Source organism: Medicago sativa, chromosome 5 (assembly GCF_051527215.1).
Source record: "Medicago sativa cultivar Bolivia chromosome 5, Bolivia_mono, whole genome shotgun sequence".
NCBI lineage: Eukaryota > Viridiplantae > Streptophyta > Magnoliopsida > Fabales > Fabaceae > Medicago > Medicago sativa.
This window is the reverse complement of record NC_140753.1, coordinates 75,469,027-75,479,617: the sequence shown is the minus strand read 5'-3', so window position 1 is coordinate 75,479,617 and position 10,591 is coordinate 75,469,027. Positions and strand designations below refer to the sequence as shown.

Sequence of the window (10,591 nt, the reverse complement as noted above, 5' to 3'; positions counted from 1 at the left end):
GAATAGTTTGAGCATCCAGAGATAGTATGTCATGAAGACAACTGTACACCTGTAGAGCAGGATTTAAAGCTGGTGCCGCTGAATGAGATGCTAGACCAAATTGATCGGTTAGACCTGTTGGCGAGTTTTCATCAAGCGATTTGTAATTCTCAAAAACAGTCGCTAGTAGCCTTTCAATTTGTGCTTCACAATCCAAAAGTATACTTCTCTTGTGAGAACAAACAAATAGTTGTTGATGTCAACAAGCCAATTCCAAAGTAACTTATTATTGTAAATTATTCAGAGACAGAAATTAAGACAAAAATTAATTATTCAGAGAGTATTTTCTCAAGTTTTCCATTTCTGTCATGAGCTAACTGATGAGAAATCAAGAGAGAGAGTCGATAGGAACAGATAGAAGCAAAGAAAGAATAATTTTATTGGATGAAAAAGAAAGAATAGTAGAGATATCTCTCCTCCAACGGTCTCTACTACGAAGGATTTCTCCTATCCACAAACTATCAAATGCGCCTCCTTTTATTTTTATCAGATATTCAAGTGTTTTCAACCTGTTCCCTACTTATAGGGTCGGCTCAAACGCGAAGCTATCAATATACACATCACATTTCAGATGCCATATTATATAAATTTTGATTTTTAAATTGATCAAATTACAAACTTAGCAATTAAATGAATATACTTAGAAAACAATATCTAAATATCCACACCAAATATATTGAAGATTAACACTAACTCTGACAAACATAGAAATTAACAATAGCTAAACCATGTCAATCCTAATGTACTTTAGAGCATTAAACATTAAAAGACAGAGCCATATTAGATGTCAAAGGCTTATATATACAATGTCAATAAAGAAAAGAAAAAAATGTCCACTTAATAGCCTAGTTTTCAACTTTAAACTTCCATCTTAAAGTCTCCATATTAGCCTCCTAATCTTCACCTACAAGAAAATGACATCATATCAGCTTGGAACATCAAATGTTGTGTTAAGTTGGTATGTTTTAAATTGTAGTTAGGAATAAAAGAACAAGTTGAAGCATGTAAATACCAAGGACATGATATCAGCTTGGAAAAACATGTGAAAACAACAGCCAAGATCATAAAGTTTGAAACTTACTATGCTGATGGTGGAGGAGTATGAGTAGAGCTGCTAGAGCTAGACTCCTCGTCATCACCTGGGCCAGCTGAGCCTGAAACTTGATTGGTAGATGGGGCTGGAACCTGAATGGTAGTCTGGTGAAGATATTTCTTCACCAGAAATACTACCAGAGCAACCATAAGCAGGAAGGCAGCCACCAAGGATGGTGCAACCACCTTCCATGGGAATGCCTTCTTGGGTTGGTGGGCGACGGGATCTTTGAAGTTGGTGGTAGGGAAGGTCAATGTGGGTGCATTGTTTGCTGCTGGTGCAGTTGGAGGTGCGAGAATCGGGCGAGGAAATCCCACCATAGCTACAATGCTGCTGACCGATGAAAAGAGGAGAATAGCAACTAGAATGACAACTTTCATGACGGAGGACCTGAAACAGAAATAGGAGTCAAAGTTAATAACCTAGACAGAAATAGGAGTCAAGAGAATAATATCATGCTAAACTCTTCATTACTTTATGAAATTAGTAAATACCAATTCTTGACAAGATCAGTGATATGAAATTAGTTGTTCTAGGTTGAGTAAGGCAAATGTTTATGGTTTTACAAAACTATATGCACCAACTTAATTCAATGATATGAGGTTCAATTATTTACAAGTCAAAACATTGACATATAAACTTGGAATATTGGGATTTTATTTACTCAAACGATGCTAAAAATTTATTGTAGACAAAATAATAACTGATTAGTAAATCTCAACAAGTGGTTTGATTTACATTGTCAAAATAACTTGGAATAATAACTGATTAGTTATTTACAATCAGAGAAAAATAAAAACACTTACTCAGAGAAAACACTAGCAGTAGCTGATATGAACTAACAATCAGAGAAAAATAAAAAACAATTACTCAAGAGAAAACACTAGCAGTTGCTGATAGAGAAAACACTAGCAGTAGCTGATATGAACTAACAATCAGAGAAAAATAAAAACAATTACTCAGAGAAAACACTAGCAGTAGCTGATATAACCTAACAATCAGAGAAAAATAAAAATACAAACATGATGCTAACAACAACATCCTTTCAGAAACACATCCTAACAATATTGCACAAATTCAAATTCTAACAGAGGATCTAACTGAGATGCAAGGGAATACCTTGTGAACTTGGATGGGTTGAAAGGGTTGAAACGTGAATGTTTTCTTGAATGTTTTCTTGAGTTGAGTGAAGTGGACAATTGTTTGTTTGTTTTCAGAGAGAGAGAGCATAAATGATGAATTAAAGTGTGTTGAGCTACTTAGGTAGAAATGCAAGAGCATGGAAATTACCTTGCGTTTTGATTTTGTTTATATTTAGAAATGACCAGTTTTACAAATGAAGTCATTTGATAGTGATGGACATGTGCTTCATTTGCTACTTTGGTCTCATATATTCAAACATGAAATACATTAAATACATTAACCACCTACTCCCAGGTTCTTTCTGATCAAATTTGCTCAGTTCATGCAGCCCTTATTTCACATTGTCATATGTTTGGATCAGCACAAACTTTGGCTCATTCTAACATTATGAGTATACATAAGTAATAATATTAAAAAAACATTAATGGTTAATGATAAACTTTTTATGAGTATACATTTTACGATCAATGATAAACTTTTTATTTCTAATATACTACATTATTTTACACGTCGGGATGAAAAGTTAATTGAAATTTGCTGGAATAAAATTCCCAAATTTTAACCATAGGTTACTTTAAATTAAATTATTAGATCTATGATTTTCTTTATCTAAAATTATTTCCAAGAAAAATAACTACATACTCTTTTATGTATCTAAAATTATTTCCAAGAAAAATAATTACTTACTCTTACTTACTCTTTTATGTAAAGCGGAAATAATTATTTAAATTAGTTAATTACTCATTCTAACAATTTGCACATGCGAAAAGAACTAAAATAATACGATCCCCTAAAATGATAAAGATATTATCTAAAAATAGACATTATACACGTTGAAAAAATACATTAATAGTGTTTGTTTCAGATCTTAAAAAATCCATTTAAAAAAATCATTTTTAACCTCAAAACAAAAAGTTATTCTAGTAGCTCTTTCAAATTTATTTATTAACAAAACAAAGACTCAAGTGTAAAACTTTAAATCTATAAAAAAAAAAATATAGTAAACAAATGGACGTTATCTTCAACTTTTCTCAATTTTTTTTTAAACATTATTTCTAAAAAATTTAAAACAAAATATTGTGCAGAAAGTATAACAACCAAAGGTTATTTGTTAAAAATACAGGGGAGTCATCCATTATACTATTATATCGAAAACAATGACTCCAAATAATATCAATGAATTTTCCAATCCATTGATCGCAAAATGTATTCCCAATACATACCTATATTTCATGCAACCAATACATTTTTAAATCAATGGTAAGAACATTCTTTTTATTCTTCCATCAAAGGGAAAAGTATATACATATTATGTGCAGATAAGCTAGCTATTTTAGACTTGTCTATTTCTGATCATATGTGGTGGTCTTTCACAAACTAGGTCTCCCTTGTTATAAATTTTTGTGAGGGTCGGTCAGGTTTGGTCCCCCTCCTTTTATGCGTTTCTAGCTCTTCTTTAATATCTCTGTGTTGTGTCCCAAATAAGCACATCAGTTTATAGGAAAAAAGTATATACATATTATGAGCCATTCAAAACCATGACCGTCATTTGAGTATAAACGAATATCCTATAACATATATAAACATTTAGCAATGGTGTAAATAAAATACTTATGAAGCATTTAGATATGACACATAGGTGATATCCCTTATAAATAAACATAACAATGAAAACATATTCAACACTCGAATGAAAATATAAAATGCATTCATTACTTCTCATGTTCAACATGGGGAAAATGAGCTCCCCATTGCCTACATTTCATCCTATCCTCCCAAGTATCGCCAACAAGAACCCCGTTGTTCCTATTAGGATCATTCTCAGCAAGGATCGGTCCAAAGTGATCCTTTGGAATAGTCACAAAGATTTTTCCACTACAAGCATTAGCCTTTCCTGTTTTCCTTGCTCTCGATGTAACAAGTGTCAGGACGCTCATCATAGTGAACAACATGATAAACTTTTGGAGCAGTGCTTACTCCAACACCCTCTGATCTAGCTAGCTTGGCCATACGGATTGTAATCGCCTATCTTTGATTTTGAAGGACACCTTTTTTGCTTTTGGTCCAAGTCTAACAACTTTAAATTTTGTTGGATCAAAAGGATCCACAATGATCATCAGCTTTTTAGTGGTGGAGGCTTCTTCCACAACCAAACCAACATCCCTTTTCCTCCTGAAATGTAAACAAATGAACAAATTGAGAGACCTTACAAAAACTATCGTACAATAAAGTTGGGGAAAAAAACATTCACTTAGCAAATAATCTGCCCAAAATTTAAACTTAATAATTGTGAAAATCATATCTTACACAGGAGAAATATAATGTCTAGAAAACATTGAAGCAATGTAAATATGTAATATGCAAAACTGAAGGAAACACTTTAAGACATCTAAATCTAAGAAAAGCATGTAAGTAGACAACACCACTTACATCAAAGTCCCATCATGGATTATCCGTTCTTTCAGTAATATCAACTGCATCCTTAAACTCCTTAATTGTAGGTAGTGAACGGGGACGGTCTCCAGTCAAATCACTGCAGATCAACAAAGTGAGTTCAAATGATCAAGTTCAAAACTTCCACTTGTATACATTAGTACAAACACAAACGCACACATAGGAAAACTAAAAGCCGAGGAACAAAAACCAACCTTGTCCTTGAAGCTGGCCCATTGTCACACCTCACAAACAATACCTGAAGACCTTATGACCCTATCACAGAAAAGACTCCCCATCAATGATAAAGCTTGAACAATTGATAATCCATTAGGTCTCACTCAATGTACTTACTAAAATTAATTAATGCAATGATTAGTTATTACAAAACAAGAATCATACTTGTATTCCAACTCTGCGCCAACATTTCTCAATTCTGTATACCCCATCATATCTCACTCCTGCTTCCGGTGCATAAGAGGAACGTTTCTCCTTGTGGGACCTGAATCAAATAAACAAATCCGTAATCAAAATAGCATACCAATTCATCACATATCACAATGAAACTAACCTAATAAGGAGATTAATCAATTAGTTGATTTATAATCAGTAAAAACAGACCTAACAAACTAATAAGGAATCGATCAATTGAATTGAATTCATAATAAATAAAAACGGACCTAGCAACAAGAACAGGTAAGCCTTTTCGGCAACTGACTCGCAAAGCCTCGTTCATATTTTCAAACTTTTGATCAAATGACTGGTTTTCGTCAGTACGTTTATTCCCACAAAGATCCCTTTCACCGCTTCTGGTGAAAAGGAAACACTCCCCATGATCCTCGTCATCAACAATGCCACCAGAGAGCGACAGATTGAGCCCCATGGGTACTCTGACCAGCAATGCCAGCAACATGGGGAAAAAGAGCTCCCCGTTGCCTACATTTCATCCTATCCTCCCAAGTATCGCCAACAAAAATCCCGCCGTTCCTATTAGGATCATTCCCAGCAAGGATCGGTCCAAAATGATCCTTTGGAATAGTCACAGATTTTTCCACTACAAGCATTAGCCTTTCCTGTTTTCTTTGCTCTCTCGGTGGTGTAACAAGTGTCAGGACGCTCATCATAGTGAACAACATAATAAACTTTTGGAGCAGTGCTTCCTCCAACACCCTCTGATCTAGCTAGCTTGGCCATACGGATCGTACTCGCCGTCTTCGGTGGAATTGCAGTCCTGCAGTTCGAGCAAGTTTGTTTTCCTTTGCCCAACCCATTTCTCAAAACACTACAAGCAGGCACGGATCTACATTATACAAATTGGGGGCAGCTGATCCCACTCCTTTGATTGTTTTGTAGCTAATAACCGACCATTTTGATGTTTTGCCACCACTTGAAATATTGCCTTGCCCCCACATATTCTCCTTCTGGAAATTTATAGAAACGGATATATTATATTTGTCAAGGCATCACTACCTTAATGACCATGCCACAAGAGAACAAAGTGTTTTAAACTTTCAAGATTAGCTGTAGTTTTTTAAGAAAATAAATGGGGGAGTGGGGCTTCAGATAAAAACTGAGGTGGTTGCTAGGTGCATCAAATGAAATAATAAATACTTTCGATTTCTCCATACAATACAAAGGAAAATATATATATTAGGTTTGTCTACTTTCTTCTCTATGTGTCCCTCGATTAAAATTGGTAGGATTAACTTTTTATTCTCTTCTATTTCTTTATACTACATCTAAAATATCATTTGAAGATGCAATTGGTAGTGATTCATTGACATTGAGAAGTTGATTTATATGACTCGATTTAATCCATTAAAACTTTCTCCTGTGAAGCTTATGAATCTCGATGATCAACTTGAAAATTATACAAATGGATATTCATTCTAATGAACAATTTTTTAATTTAGACATCATAGATCTAATTTAGATTACATTAGTTATCTTTCTAAAATATTGGTAGAAACTAGATAGCATATTGTTTATTTAATGATGTACTTACATACTTAGAACTTTTATATTTCTTAGATGCATGCTAAGGTGTCTTCAATTTTCAAATATATATTGCTCTAAATTTTGTAATCTTCAATTTTTTTCTCAAGAAAATGATGTCATCATTTTATCTTCATACATTTTTTTGTGTGTAAATATTTATAGTAAATGATCTTGCCCCCTCAAGTTGAATTTTCTGGATCTGTTACTGACTACAAGCAGAAATTTTGCCCGCATGGAGTCTGAACCAACAACAACAACAAATGATAAATTTAATATAACCAAATGTTCAAGATGCTTCGGTTAAGCTAACACTTCAAACTTGTTCAGGTTATCATAACAGTTCAATCTCAAGATTACAAGACAACAAAATCAAATTCAATATCAAATAACGATAACAATAACAATAACAATAACAATAACAATAACAATAATAATAACAAATTCATATATTTAACACATTTCAATTATGATCGAAACATTCAAATAACCTAGCCAAAAGAAAGTCAGGTTATTCGATCCATTTGATCTTTCAAAACAATGTCACTGCGAATCATCAAGAAGTAAGACTAAAAAAATTAAAATTTTAATTGTTAAATAAAAAGGGGAAAATGAAAGAAGGTATTTAATCAATTTCAACAACAACAAACTTGGTCAGGTTATCTGAATGATTCCATCTCAAGATTACAATGAATGATGTTGTTTTGGTTTTGGTTTGATTTTCTTTCTTTTTCTCTTTCTTGTTGACAATTGATGTAATGTTAAGACTTTCTAACCTTTTTATAGGGATTAGTAATAGTGAGAGAAGAATCGGTGAAAAACCAAAAAACAAATATATAGTAGAACAAAACGTATACTAATTTTTCACATTTTTTTGAAAGAGTATTTTTTTTAGAGAGGGATAGATTAATGCATATGATTAATATATTTTTCATTTTAAGAATATTATAACAGCATATATTAAATTTGAAGAATTCATATAAACCCCCCAAAACCCTCCTCCAATACAATTTTTTTGTTCCCCCAAAGCCCCTCCTCCGAATGTCCTCTATTTCTTCCACTTATTCCTTCCTTTTTTTTTCCAAATCCTCCCCTCCCTTCCCCTCCAAACTCGCAAACAAAGCCTAAAGGTTTGCAACAAAACTTAAAATATTTTCAATACACAATCACTGCCATAAAAACTTCCCTAAATATTTGCATAGAAGATGTCCGCAGTATTAAGTACCTAAAGGTATAAAACAAAACTTCCAACATTTTCAATACAGACACTTGTCACTATCAAGTACCTAAGACAACATACTAAACACTAAACTCCATACAGAATTTCACATTTTCGAAAAGGTTTAAAAGTTACATGGTGACTCAGAAATACTAATCATTTTACGGTAGATTAGATAATACAATTAAAAGGAATTCAATAAGGATTCATTTGAAGTATAACAATTCATTCCATAATTTATTAGAACAAATATAAATCATGACATCAATATGATCATTAATCACAATACAGATAATCACTGCAAACCAAACCCTAAAAGTTAGGCTGATAAAACCCAACTAAAAGTTCAATCAGGCAGACCTTTTCAGTAACATCTATTTAAAGATATGTGCAGTAGTACCTGTGGATTCTGAAGATATTCAGCTGTGTCAGTTGCACAAGTATGACACTTCATAATGTTCTTCTGTGTCCACAAACTGCTTCCACTTTGAGTCGTCCTATTCCTGATATAGCTTTGGCCAGAAAATGCACTCTCTAAGCTGCCTTTGCAGAAGTTGTGAGCACAAGGTGAAGTAAGAGGGGAACGCAACACCTTGCGACAGATATTGCAACCAAACTCTGGAAAAAGAATTAATCAAGAGGCAAAACTGAATTAACTTAACAAGTCTACTACTATATTGTGTTGATAACGACAACAGCTTCAAATAACAATGATCAAAGGAAAAAGAAATGAGGTTAATGGTTATCACCAAGTACCATATACCTTTCAATTGCATATCTTTGATTTTGAAGGACTCCATTTTTGCTTTTGGTCTAAGTCAAACATATTTAAATTTTGTTGGATCAAAACGATCCACGATGATCATTTGCCTTTAGTGGTGGAGGCTTCTTCCACAACCAACAGCCCTTTTCCTCCTGAAATGTAAACAAATGAACATATTGAGAGACCTTGCAAAAACTATCGTACAACAAAGTTGGGGAAAAAAAACATTCACTTAGCAAATAATCTTCCCAAAATTTAAACTTAATAATTGTGAAAATCATATCTTACACAGTAGAAATATAATGTCTAGAAAACAATGAAGAAATATAATATGCAAAACTGAAGGAAACACTTTAAGACATCTAAATCTAAGAAAAGCATATAAGTAGACAACACCACTTACATCAAAGTCCCATCATGGATTATCCGTTCTCTCAGTAATATCAACTGCACCCTTAAACTCCTTAATTGAAGGTAGTGGACGGGGACGGTCTCCAGTCAAATCACTGCAGATCAACAAAGTGAGTTCAAATGATCAAGTTCCATACTTCCACTTGTATACATTAGTACAAACACAAGCGCACACATAGGAAAACTAAAAGCCTGGGGACAAAAACCAACCTTGTCCATGGAGCTGGCCCATTATCACACCTCACAAACAAATACCTGAAGACCTTATGACCCTATCACAGAAAAGACTCCCCATCAATGATAAAGCTTGAACAATTGATAATCCATTAGGTCTCACTCAATGTACTTACTGAAATTAATTAATGCAATGATTAGTTATTGCAAAACAAGAATCATACTTGTATTCCAACTCTGCGCCAACATTTCTCAATTCTGTATACCCCATCATATTTCACTCCTGCTTCCGATGCATAAGAGGAACGTTTCTCCTTGTGGGACCTGAATCAAATAAACAAATCCATATACAAAATAGCATACCAATTCATCACATATCACAATGAAACTAACCTAATAAGGAGATCAATCAATCAATTGATTTATAATCAGTAAAAACAGACCTAGCAACAAGAACAGGGTAGCCTTTTCGGCAACTGACTCGCAAAGCCTCGTTCATATTTTCAAATTTTGACAAATGATTGGTTTTCATCGGTACGTTTATTTCCATTAAGATCCCTTCCACCACTTCAGGTGAAAAGGAACCACTCTCCATGATCCTCATCATTGACATTGCCACCAAAGAGAGCGACAGATTGATCCCCATGGGTACTCTGACCAGCAATACCAGCTACATGGGGAAAATGAGCTCCCCATTGCCTACATTTCATCCTATCCTCCCAAGTATCGCCAACAAAAACCCCACCGTTCCTATTAGGATCATTCTCAGCAAGGATCGGTCCAAAATGATCCTTTGGAATAGTCACAAAGATTTTTCGACTACAAGCATTAGCCTTTCCTGTTTTCTTCGACTATAAATTTTTGGAGCAGTGCTTCCTCCAACACCCTCTGATCTAGCTAGCTTGGCCATACAGATCGTAATCGCCAACTGTGCATTGATTCTTGGATTACTCGCCATCTTCGGTGGAATTGCAGTCCTGCAGTTCGAGCAAGTTTGTTTTCCTTTGCCTAACCCATTTCTCAAAACACAACATGGAGTCTGAACTGAACCAACAACAACAACAACAAATGATCAATTTAATATAACCAAATGTTGAAGATGGTTCAGTTAAGCTAACACTACAAACTTGTTCAGGTTATCATAACAGTTCAATCTCAATATTACAAAGACAACAACAAAATCAAATTCAATATCAAATAATAATAATAATAATAACAACAACAATTTCAATTAAATAAAATAAAATAATTTTGATACAACCAAATATAATTTAACACATTTCAGTTAAGAATGAATCGTTGAGATAACCTCATCATCACT

The 10,591-nt window shown here is 33.8% G+C and overlaps 1 pseudogene across 1 annotated transcript; it reads right to left on the bottom strand.

The window, feature by feature from the left end:
- Window positions 1-5,911: 5,911 nt before the first annotated feature.
- Window positions 5,912-10,304, bottom strand: LOC146925040 (E3 ubiquitin-protein ligase ORTHRUS 2-like; annotated as a pseudogene). Its single transcript, XR_015011208.1, has 7 exons — window positions 9,714-10,304; window positions 9,495-9,594; window positions 9,307-9,368; window positions 9,089-9,191; window positions 8,686-8,837; window positions 8,323-8,540; window positions 5,912-6,129 (listed from the first exon to the last, which is right to left on the bottom strand). The product of XR_015011208.1 is annotated as an E3 ubiquitin-protein ligase ORTHRUS 2-like (transcript).
- Between the last annotated feature and the right edge of the window lie 287 nt (window positions 10,305-10,591).